Source organism: Dendrobates tinctorius, unplaced genomic scaffold, assembly GCF_039654945.1.
Source record: "Dendrobates tinctorius isolate UK_male_01 unplaced genomic scaffold, ASM3965494v1 ptg000007l, whole genome shotgun sequence".
Taxonomy (NCBI): domain Eukaryota; kingdom Metazoa; phylum Chordata; class Amphibia; order Anura; family Dendrobatidae; genus Dendrobates; species Dendrobates tinctorius.
In genome coordinates, this window is record NW_027361675.1 from 54,279,992 (window position 1) to 54,293,058 (window position 13,067).

Consider the following 13,067-nt stretch of genomic DNA (forward strand, 5'->3'; position numbering starts at 1 on the left):
TTAAGGGTTACCTTGACGAGGTGGAGTGGCTTGGTATACACTTTTATGCAAAAAAAAGTATTGACTAAATACCCTGTATTTGTTGTCATCTTTTTACCAGCACTTGCTGATTATTGTCATTTTTTACTGCAGGGTATTTTTGCACATTTGTTATTCTGTGCTTTCTTTTTGTGTTTCAGTCAGTGGGTGGTGTGAACACTGTCCGACCGACTTGTTCACATTTGTGCGTGTCACATGTGGTTTTAATCTGTTATACAATGATGGAAACTGCCGCTTTCAGGCGACATGCAGATATAGACACGATTGCTCAGCCTGCGGAGGCGGACACCCTGCATCAAGGTGTAACACCGGTGAGCGTAGCCGCAATGGGCCCATGGCTAAGCCTTTACCCCAATAAAGATGCTGCTCAGCAATTATACGACGGTTTTAAGTACGGCTTTTTCATCCCCTTTAAACTTAACCGTACACCAACATCAGCAAAAAAATTAAAATCAACTCGAGAGTTCCCTGAGATTTTACAGCAAAAAATCATAAAAGAGGTCGAACTAGGCAGGATGGCGGGCCCTTTTAAATAATTGCCATTCAAAAATTTCAGAATCTTGCCTTTAGGTATTGTGCCCAAAATAACCCGGTAAATATCGGCTAATTCATCACCTCTCCTAACCAAAAGGCGATTCGGTCAATGATGCAATGCCCACAGAAGACTCATCTGTAACCTACGCTTCATTTGACAGAGCAGTTGAACTTGTGCGTGTGGCGGGGCCCGGCACCCTACTGGCAAAAATCGATATCGAGTCAGCTTTTCCTCTTTTACCGGTGCACCCTGAATGCTACCATCTGTTAGGTTGTATGGTGAGCCAGCTTTTTTACTTCAACATGTGCCTACCAATGGGCTGTTCCATTTCCTGTCACTATTTCGAGCTTTACAGCACCTTCTTAGACTGGGTAGTCTGTCATGAAACAGGCAGCAATTCAACAATCCACTACCTTGATGATTTTTTGTTTGTCGGACCTAGGGAATCTAAACTCTGTTCTTTCCTTCTTCAGAAGTTTAAATTTATTTCTAGGTGTTTCGGGGTCCCACTATCGCCGGAGAAAACGATCGGTCCATGCAATGTGCTCCCTTTCCTCGGTATCGAAATAGACACAAATGAGATGATTTTCCGTTTACCGGCGGATAAATTGGAAAAAAACACTCCAAACGGTTAAAAATTTCATAGTTGAAAAGAAAGTCACCCTTCAGCAAATGTAGTCCTTACTAGGTTTATTCAACTTTGCTTGTCGAGTTATGCCAGTTGGCAGGGCTTTCTCGCACAGATTATCATTAGCAACAAAGGGCATCGCCCAGCCGGGCCATAGAATCAGACTTAATCACTCAATGAAAGCGGATTTGTTGGTCTGGAAAACATTCTTGGAATCTTACAATGGGCATACATGTGTCATGTCTCAAGAAACGCTAAACAATGCCCTAGGTCTACTGGTGGGTGCGGATCTCACAAATGGTTTTGTCGCAATCTACAACAACCAATGGTGCAAAAGCAGCGGACCGGACCTATGGACCTCAGCCACATGGGGCCGCAACCCTGTTTTGTTGGAGATATTTGCTATAGTTACATCTGTCGAACTATGGGGTGACAAACTGAAAAATGCAAATATCAGATTTCTAATCAAAAACCCAGGAAGCGCAAAACAGTATGTCTTCCTCTTCGCCACCAATTCTTGCGCTGTTGCGCCGCCTTGCACTATTATGCCTTAGACACATCTGGTGACGAGCCAGAGTGACGTCTACTGTGGACGATAAAATGGTTAACTCTCTGTCGTCTTCCGATTGGCAGGCCTTCAAAGTCTTCCTTCCGAGCGCAGAACCAATGGGCCGACTTTGTTGTCCCTCTCTCTGGGACACAGTGACCAATCACTGATGCCCGTGATGCGCGCCTCAGTGACACCGGCTACCTGGCAGGTTTATGGTAAGGCATGGGAAGAGTGGTGCTCGCTAATTAAAGGGAGGCCAGTCGATACGTGTGATTGGGCGAGATGCGACGTGGTGGTTTAACTCCTGAATCAGCTCAAGAGTAGAGGTGCGTCAGGTACATTAGCGCAACGGCACTTATCAGGAATAGCCTTTTTCTTTCAGCTAGTGGGATGGGCCGATGTAACTATTTTTTCATAAAGCAAGCCGTTAAAGGCTGAAAAAGGCTCCAACCTAGTCAGGAATGTCGTCGTCCCGTTTCTTTAAGTCTGTTACACGATATAACAATATCTAAAACGTTATGCAGGTCACAATACGAGTCAACCCTTATTTCTACAGCGTTTATCGCATTCTTTGGGGCACTACGAATCAGCGAACCGGTGCCGCAGTCAAAAACAGCATTAATAGGCGGGTTAATAAATGAGGATCTTGTTATATGCAGCGACGCTCTGCGCATTAGAGTGCGGAAATCCAAGTGTGACCCCACCGGTAGAGGGTCATGGGTCCTGGTCAAGGCCCTAGATGGCCCTATATGCCCTGTCAAAATAGACACTACGCGGCTATAAGACACGAAAGTAGATTTTTTTCTCTCACACCGACGGGTCCCCGCTTACTAAATATCAATTTCACACAATTTTTAAGAAATGTATACAAGCTGTCGGTGTAAACCCTAAAGAATACGGGACGCATTCTTTTAGAATCAGAGCAGCCACTGAAGCAGCTAGGGCCGGTGTAGCAGAAGCTGAGATTGGGTCGTTGGAAATCCGCATGCTTTGCAAGATACATAAGACCAGACCTGCTATAACACATCTTGTTTCTTACAGGAGGTCATAAGCCCACAGTTAGGGTATTGTGACTCTTATTTATCGGGCATGCAAAAGAGCCGAGATACGCCCTTGTGGAAAGAATTTTAACTTCCCACAAATAGAGGTCAACTGGAGAGGCATCAGAGGGCACCAGTGGGATCAGATATTCCCGGAGATGGTAAAAATTTCTAAAATGGCCAATGGGCCGCTGATATTGGTGTTCCACGCTGATGGTAATGATTTGTGCAAGCAAACAGGTGCGGAGCTCTTCACAACAATGAAAACAGACATGAAGTGGGCTGTTTGTTTGATACCAAATATGGTGGTGGTGTGGTCTGATATAATATCACGAACGGTCTGGAATGGAGCTAAAGACCCTAAAGCCATCGACAAATCCAGGAGAAAGATAAACTCGAAGATGGCAAAATTTGCCAAAGAGAACTATGGCATAGTGGTGCACCACCACAATCTGAAACCGGACGGCGTTCATCTAACGGATATCGGGCTAGATATGTTTTTATCTAATTTGCAGGACGGGGTTGAACAGGCCTTAATGATTTTGTGTGGGGGTCGGAGTCCTGTGTAGGTCATACACATGATCCCCCGTGGCGGTAGTGTAGAGGGGGGCAAGGTTCTTAACCTCTCAGCTTCCTTGCCCGGCGGTTGACGGGCTTCCAGCTGTGAGTCCTTTGAGAATTGTACTTGCCTCTCTCTGCTTATTAATAAACTGTGACCGACCTGTTCAACACATCCATGCTTGTCAGTGTTTTGTTATTACGGGATTGGTGGGAGGCGGAAAGGCACTGCTTATGACACACGGGTCTCTGCAGTCCGGATAATCAGAATGCAATCTTCTGTGAAAGGAAGTAACCTTAAGTGAGTTCATTGTTGATTATCTGTAGAAAGAAATTATGTTCTCTCTATAAACTGAATTCACAGATCCCCTATTAATTTCTGCTAGAAACCTATGTGCACTGCAGAGATAATGAAAATAAACTGCTGCTTTTGTGTGCTTCTGAGCAATCTAGTGTTTCTTCTCAGAAATGTTTTTAATACAACGTTTACTAAGCACTAGAGTTGAGCGATACCGTCCGATACTTCAAAGTATCGTATCGGATGGTATCGGCCGATCTTTAAAAAAAGTATCGGTATCGCCGATTCCGATACCGGAAGTCCCATTCAAGTCTATGGGACTTCCGGTATCGGAATAAGAAAAACCCTTTCCTGCCCTTGTACAGCCTCTCTGGGGTCTGTACGGGCCTTTCGGGGGGCTGTGCCGGCCTGCCAGGGGGTCTGTGCAGGCTCCGGTGGTCTGTGCCGGCCTGCCGGTGGTCTGTGCAGGCTCCGGGGGGCTGTGCCGGCCTGCCGGGGGGCTGTGCCGGCCTGCCGGGGGGCTGTGCCGGCCTGCCGGTGGTCTGTGCAGGCTCCGGGGGGCTGTGCCGGCCTGCCGGGGGGCTGTGCCGGCCTGCCGGGGGGCTGTGCAGGCTCCGGGGGTCTGTGCAGGCATCGTCCGATGGGACTACAAGTCCCATCGGGCGATGCCTGCTACCATGACAGTGATTGACACATTAGCCAATGATGGGACAGTAGTAGTCCCATCATCCGGCTAATGTGTTAAATGTAAAAAAAAAAAAAAAATTACATGCTACATACATACAACATGCATACTACATACATGCTACATTCATACTACATACATGCTACATTCATACTACATAAATACTACATGCAACATACATACTACATGTATACTACATGCATGCTACATACATACTGCATGCTACATACATACCACATATATACTACATACATACTACATGCATGCTGCATGCATGCTACATGCTACATACATAACACATATATACTACATGCATGCTACATACATACTACATGCTACATACTACATATATACTACATGCATGCTACATACATACTACATGCTACATACTACATATATACTACATGCATGCTACATACATACTACATGCTACATACATACTACATATATACTACATGCATGCTACATACATACTACATGCTACATACATACTACATATATACTACATACATACTACATACATACTACATGCATGCTACATGCATGCTACATACATACCACATACATAACACATATATACTACATGCATGCTACATACATACTACATGCTACATACATACCATATACATACTACATGCATGCTACATACATACTACATGCTACATACATACTACATACATACTACATGCATGCTACATACATACTACATGCATGCTACATACTACATGCTACATACATACTACATATATACTACATGCTACATACATACCACATACATACTACATATATACTAACTGCATGCTACATACATACTGCATGCTACATGCATGCTACATACATACTACATACATACTACATGCTACATACATACCACATATATACTACATACATACAATACATTCATACAATACATACATAGACATACAGTACATATAACATAGAGTAACATACTTACCAATACTTGTCACATTGTTCCCCGAAGCCATTGTCTTTTCCGGAATAAATATTAACATAACAAACCACAAAAATACTCACCCACGATCCGAAGCAGTCCACGAGTGTGTCCCACGACGATCTTGGGTAGAGAACTGCAGCATCAGCTGTTGCTGCCGTTCTCTACGGGCTGCAGGAATCCAATGACGGAAGGTAGGTATCCTTCCGCACTGTATTCCTCCGCCACTTAAAAAAAAAAAAAAGTCCCTAGTCTCACTTTATGCCATTGCTGTGTGGGAATTTCCCACGCAGCAATGGCATAAAGTGAGACTAGGGACTTTTTTTTTTAAGTGGCGGAGGAATACAGTGCGGAAGGATACCTACCTTCCGTCATTGGATTCCTGCAGCCCGTAGAGAACGGCAGCATCATCTGATGCTGCAGTTCTCTACCCAAGATCGTCGTGGGACACACTCGTGGACTGCTTCGGATCGTGGGTGAGTATTTTTGTGGTTTGTTATGTTAATATTTATTCCGGAAAAGACAATGGCTTCGGGGAACAATGTGACAAGTATTGGTAAGTATGTTACTCTATGTTATATGTACTGTATGTCTATGTATGTATTGTATGAATGTATTGTATGTATGTAGTATATATGTGGTATGTATGTAGCATGTAGTATGTATGTAGTATGTATGTAGCATGCATGTAGCATGCAGTATGTATGTAGCATGCATGTAGTATATATGTAGTATGTATGTAGCATGCATGTAGTATATATGTAGCATGTATGTAGTATGTATGTGGTATGTATGTAGCATGTAGTATGTATGTAGCATGCATGTAGTATATATGTAGTATGTATGTAGCATGTAGTATGTATGTAGTATGTATGTGGTATGTATGTGGCATGTAGTATGTATGTAGCATGCATGTAGCATGCATGTAGTATGTATGTAGTATGTATGTAGTATGTATGTAGTATGTATGTGGTATGTATGTAGCATGTAGTATGTATGTAGCATGCATGTAGTATATATGTAGTATGTAGTATGTATGTAGTATGTATGTGGTATGTATGTAGCATGCATGTAGCATGCATGTAGTATGTATGTAGCATGCATGTAGTATGTATGTAGCATGCATGTAGTATGTATGTAGTATGTATGCAGCATGCAGTATGTATGTAGCATGTATGTAGTATGTATGTAGTATATATGTAGTATGTATGTAGCATGTAGTATGTATGTAGCATGCATGTAGTATGTATGTAGTATGTATGTAGCATGCATGTAGTATGTATGTAGCATGTATGTAGTATGTATGTAGTATATATGTAGTATGTATGTAGCATGTAGTATGTATGTAGTATTTTTTTTTTTTTTTTTTTAACATTTAACACATTAGCCGGATGATGGGACTACTACTGTCCCATCATTGGCTAATGTGTCAATCACTGTCATGGTAGCAGGCATCGCCCGATGGGACTTGTAGTCCCATCGGACGATGCTTGCACAGACCCCCGGACATCAGCACAGCCCCCCGGCAGGCCGGCACAGCCCCCCGGCAGGCTGGTACAGACCCCCACAGGGTGCACAGACCACCGGCAGGCCGGCACAGCCCCCCGGCAGGCCGGTACAGACCCCCACAGGGTGCACAGACCACCGGCAGGCCGGCACAGCCCCCCGGCAGGCCGGTACAGACCCCCACAGGGTGCACAGACCGCCGGCACAGCCCCCCGGCAGGCCGGTACAGACCCCGGGCAGTCCACACAGCCCCCCGGCAGGCCGGCACAGCCCCCCGGCAGGCCGGCAGAGACCCCCGGAAGGCCCGAAATGACGGCGCATCATGATGCGCACACACCGCGCATCATGATGACGTCAGTCTGTCAATCAACTTTGAACTTCCGATTCCGATGCCGAATTCCGATATTGAAAAAATATCGGAAGTCGGTATCGGAATTCCGATACAGCAAGTATCGGCCGATACCCGATACTTGCGGTATCGGAATGCTCAACACTACTAAGCACTATACTTTAGAGTGCTGACCTCATTTAACTTGGATAAAATCTATAGGTCTACCTGTGTGATAGGATAGGGGCAAACTTCTGTGGTGCAACGTTGCCATTCAGCAATTCATAACCATTTTTGAGTTAAATATAAGTGATTCTGTTCAACCTATTTTTTTACTGACATGTCTCTAAAATATATATATTAAAAAAAAATATTTCCATTTTGTGAATACAACTCTAACACAGAGCTATATGTATTCACAGTTAGGCTAAGTGCACACGTAACGGAACTCTCGCGGAAATTACCGCGACAATTCCGGAATTCCAGTCCGCGGGAAAATCGCATTTTAAATTCCCGCGATTTTCCCGCGGAAAAACTAGCATTTTGCAAGCGTAATTAGCTTGCAGAATGCTAGCGTTTTCCAAGCGATCTGTAGCATCGCTTGGAGAACTGATTGACAGGTTGGTCACACTTGTCAAACACAGTGTTTGACAGTGTGACCAACTTTTTACTACTGAGGCCGCCTATGCAGCATCAGTAGTAAAGATAGGATGTAAAAAAAAATAAAAAATGGTGTTATTCTTACCTTCCGACGTCCCGCGCATCCGTTCCCAGTAATCCTTTGCGAAAATGCTCGCGATGACGTCAGTTCTCGCGGGATCGCGACGTCTCGCGGTCATTCGCGATGACGTCGCGCGAATGACCGCGAGACTTCGCGATCCCGCGAGAACGGACGTCATCGTGAGCATTTTCGCAAAGGACTACTGGGAACGAGAGCATGAAGAGAAGCGGGAAGGCTGCGCGGGACGTCGGAGGGTGAGAATAACAATATTTTTTATTTTAAATTCTTTTTTTTACAGGCATATGGTACCCAAAGCCCGGAGGACAGTCTCCTCTCCTCCGGACCGTGGGTACCATCCGCAAATGTTCTGCTTACTTTCCGCATGGTGGGCACAGCCACATGCGGGAAATAAGCGGAACAATGCATTCCTATGGGTGCGGGATCGCCGCGATTCCGCAAATTAATGAGCATGCTGCGGTTTTTACCGCGAAGCGATTCCGCCGCGGTAAAAACCGCAGCATTAGCACAGCATTGCGGAATCCCATAGGAATGCATGGGATGCTTATTTTTCGCGGCAAAATCGCGCGGTTAAGACCGCCGCGGAAACGCGAAAAAAACGCTACGTGTGAACTCAGCCTTAGGCTGTTTTACCACAATGAGTTTTTTTTAAGTTTTTGACATGTGTGAAGGATGGCGCCAGAGAGATCCCACAGAATCCCACCGCTGCCACCACATGTAAAGAACCCGCACCTTGCCAGCCAGCCTGACGTCACTTTTCTGTCAGAAGGATCACGCGGTATGGTCTCACTTGCACCAACGTAATGTTCTACACCCTCTGGGGACACGTTAGGTCTGCTTTGCACAGTTTTACCCAAACATGTCCACTGCTGACGTGGCACCACACTTGCTCACAACCCTGACAGGCTGAGAGGCCCCTTTTACTAGCACTAGTGAAACAGAGTGCTGCCAGCCCAGTAGGACTGCTACCAGTTACTCATTAGATATAAGTCCGGTCAGTTAACAGAATTATATCAGGGCAAAAACCAGCCCAGGTAGCATGGAAAGATAAGGACTAGAACAGAGACGTGTGGATTCGTGGATCGAGATAAAAGAGCATCCCAAGATTACTTATTTAATCAGCTTAAGAGCAAACTAGACAAACATATACACAATGATTATACATATACAATGGTCAGATATGCAAATGGTGATAGTATAAAAGTATGCAGAATATTAGTCAGTTACCATCAGATGAAAGACCTGGCTTGTGAGGGAGGCTGGTGGTCCCCTCTATTCCTTGACTTCTCCCAACATATGTTTTCACGACCTCCCCAGAGAAAAGCAATAGGCCATGCTTTACACAAGCATTTATCTCCTTGTGGTCCCTCCGCTCCTGCCCTTTCGACTAGACCTAAATCCCCTCCCCTTGCATCTAGCAAGATCCAAAATGTGAGATGAGTCATAACTTCTTAAAGGGCTGACCTAGGGAGGCGGTTTTCACTCCATCAGAATTGGCCAGGCCCCTGCTACATGTTTTTGAGACCAAACATGGCTTTGCTACCTGGCTCCTACTAGGTATTCTATGTACCCCCCACCCTGGGTTTTTAGAACAGATCGAGAACCTGGAAGGAATTCGCCCTGTTCTAGGGAGCTCTGAAATATACACGATGTACGGCTAGGACATATAGGATCTCCATAACTCCTTATGGTAGTATGTTTCTTGAGTGTTTTAGAAGCTTTCTTTGGCAGCATCAATTTAGCATGACTCCGTATCACAAGCAAGTCTTTGTGGTGAGCTTACCTGGCAAAAGGTGTGAGATATGTCACTCACATCCTTTTGAGGCTTGACCACCAGCTGACCTAGGTGTCAGCTTTCTCATTGAGGCTTTGAAAATGCTGAACAACCTGCTGAGCCAGGTTTTCTTTCTCTGATGCACAAAGAAACCGGAGTTATGGTCTCATGCCAAATGGGAATACAAATGATTGACATGAAAGTATATATACAAGATTCTTCACAACTTGTATTTTCTGGGAAATGTAAGGGCCAATCAATGGCATCGATGCATTCAAAATCAAGGAACTTCACACCCACTCTGGCTGTGAGTCTGATAGTTGTCCTGCACCAGGAAGAATGTAACACCAGTGCAAGGACTTACAACAGCTCTGAGAATTTAATCGCGGTACCTAACGGTAGTCAATGTACCATTGGTTCATGTGGAAGTTTGTGCAACTTTCCAGTGATATGCCTCTACAGTTCTTGCACTCTGACCAACCACCAAATTAATAATTTTGGATGATGTTGCAGACAACTTATCGATCACCATGGTATCTCCAGTCTCTTCCACATCTGACATACTTGCTCAGTGTAAATCTGCATTCATCTCCGAAGAGAACAAGTTGCCAATGTTGGACATGCCAATTCTGGTGTTCTCGTGCAAATGCTAATCAAGCTGCACATTGTTGGGCTGTTATCACAGGTCCCTTTGCATTTCATCAGGCTTTCATGCCACACTAATAGTCTGTTTCTGACAGTTTGGTCAAAAATACACATCAGTACCCGCTGGAGGTAATTTTGTAGAGCTCTGTCACTGTTCCTCCTCACACAATAAAGCAGATAATCTTGCAGTTGCCCTTTAATGGTCTTGTCTGGTGTTCTTCATGTAAGGCTGCGAGTGCATCAGATGCGATATGCTAATGACCCTCGGCTCCTGCTCTGTTGCGAGCAAGATCCAAGTATCATGCTACTGTGCTCCTATCCTCTCCCATGAGAGGATCACAGTACAGGTGCAGAGGAGACGGAGAGAGTAATTTTTCCATCTCCTCCATGGCCTGACTCTGCGTACATCAGACTGCACTAGGATGACAACTGAGTGCAGTACGATGTTTCGCACGCTGCCATAGACCTGTATGGGTGTTTGTGAGCCGATTCTCACTGCCAATCTTAGCATTCTGCAAATGTTCTCTCATGCCGAATCTGTATGAGAAAATAATCGCAGATCTGAGCTGCCCCATAGTATAACACTGCTCCGAGTGCTATCCAATAAAACATTAAATAGCACTTGGCCGTGTTATACGCTTTTGTGACCCTAGCCTAAAGGCCCATGTCATAATATCTGCCCAATGCTCTTGTGCTGAGGGATAGAGCAAACTTTGTAATAGTACACAGAGATGTAGCATTCTGGTGGAGCTGGACAGCCAATGTAACCTGACTGAGATGCAGATACCGCCACATGATACCAGTAGTGAGAAGGACTTTATCAAAAAGCAAAAGGTGTGGGCAACACCTGCAAAACCATTTCCTTTTTCGAGTTGTTTGCTTTTATTACTTTAATTTGCACCAAAGCAGATAATGTATTCATAATGGCTTTTGCTTTCTAACTTTACAGCTTGAATTCCCTGAAATTTAATTGACATGGCGTTATACTGTGATGTTTGTATTCCCTTAATTTCTGTTGAGCAGTGTAATTACTGTAGTTGACTTTGCTGCACCCAATTCTAGGAGAATTCGCTGATCTTTATTACAGCAGACCTGTCACTTCTCCTGAACTGTCGGGTTTAATAGACATTTTGTATTATCCATGGCCTATCAATGCTTGAGCTTCCTTTCATAAAACTTTGTGCCTGCTATTCCTCCTTCAGAAATGTAAATAAATTGATAACTGACAACTACATTTTCCTTGTCAACATGGTGTGTCTTTACATAGTATGAGAGTGTGGCAACATGTCGTAATCGCATGGAGAATGGTAACACCCTGTTGTCAATTTATTTCTACATTTCTTGGAAAAATGTCATAACGCAGATTTCTAAGAAAATGTAATCCAGAATTGTTGTTTCATGGAGAATATATCTGTGACGCTAGTCACTACTCACGGACAGGATGCATGGCTGGGTAATCAAGTTCCGAGGTCAAAAGCCAGGACGGTTTGTCATAGAGGGGTGATAGAAATGAATAGTCGGGTCACAGTCCAGGGGTCAAAAGCCAGGAAGGTACATAATAGACAGAGGGGTGATGCAAAAGAATAGTCATGTCACGTCAAGGGGTCAAAATACCAGGAAGATGGTAGATCGAGCAAAGGCTAGAGGCAAACAGATGGTCAGTGAGGTCAAGCAGCTGTATATCAGAGGACTGAGCACAGTAAAACAAGGCAAACATACACCAGTGAGCAAGAAGCTACAATTGTCACTAGTCTGAGGAAGAGAGCTGGCTAAATAGGTAATTATGCAAACAGGAGACACCTAAAAGAAGCTCAAGCAACATCCCACACCGATTGCCTGACTAAACTGTCATCCAAAAGCTGACGGCTCAGCACACCGCAGCATCCGATTGGGCAGCTGAGCTGTCCATCAAATGCTGACAGCTCTGCACATCACTGCTCTAGATTGAATGGCAGATAGTTATTCGCTGCGTTCAGACACACTAAAAGGTGGAATTGTGGCAATATCCAGGGAACCTATTTTAATGGCAGCCATAAAAAAACAGGTACTGGACGCAGCAGTAGATTTACTGTATATCCAACTAAGGTAAATCAGTGCATATACTTTCTTATGAAATAAATGATATACATCTGCTTAGTGGATGAATGGTAGACCATTCGGAAGCATAGTGGAACCCAAGAAAAGAAAAGCTGAACATGTGATCAAAAAAATACGGGACAAGAAGGTATATAATGATAAAATACCTTTATTGACAAAGTGGTAAAGGGTAGCACCGCATACAAGAGGTGCCCGCCAGCTAAAATTAAAAAATATATAAATATAATAAAAGTATATTAAAAGGCCAACTCCAAGTTAACAGATATACAGTTGTGCTCAAAAGTTTACATATCACAACAGAATTTTTGCTTTCTTGGCCTTTTTTCAGAGAATATGAATAACACCAAAACCTTTTCTCCACTCATCGTTAGTGGTTGGTTGCCACTTATTGTCAAACTGTTGAGGTAGGGCTAAATTTAACCCTTCACGGTTGATCCAGTGATTTCCAAATTAGTTCACAGGATGTTGCTAGCAACTGAGAATAACCACACGGAGATTTGTCTCTGTATGGGAGGATCCAGGCAGATCACTAAGCCCCTTTATTTTAGTCACATCTTTTATAATCTTTTGCTTAATTATGCAAGGTTCTCAACTACCAATAGAATCGTAATACATTTAAGCCAATAGTATTGCAAGAAAATCGGAATATGTCCCTAGCTGCGAGACATAGACTATAGAACAATAGCACATTCT